The following is a 331-nucleotide window of genomic DNA, read 5'->3' on the forward strand; positions in this document are numbered from 1 at the left end:
GGTGAATTAGTCCTTCAATTGAATGGGGACTACCTTGTGTTTAAGGCACATGGCCATCCCTCTGTGACAAAAGAGAGTAAGCAGGAAGAGCTTCTCTCAGTTTAGAGTCAAGAAGAACCCACACAGTCAAACTCTAAGTTTGGTGTTGTGAGGCCACAACCAAACTCTAAGTTTGGTGTTAAGACCCCATGTCCAAACTCTAAGTTGGGTGTTGGGACTATACAACATTGACCTGATCACCTGTGAGGCTCCATGGGAGCCCACTGTCAAGCTATTGACATTAAAGAAGCGCTTGTTGGGAGGCAACCCAATTTTTATTTATCTAATCTTA

This window comes from Arachis duranensis, chromosome 2, assembly GCF_000817695.3.
Source record: "Arachis duranensis cultivar V14167 chromosome 2, aradu.V14167.gnm2.J7QH, whole genome shotgun sequence".
In the NCBI taxonomy this organism is placed as follows: domain Eukaryota; kingdom Viridiplantae; phylum Streptophyta; class Magnoliopsida; order Fabales; family Fabaceae; genus Arachis; species Arachis duranensis.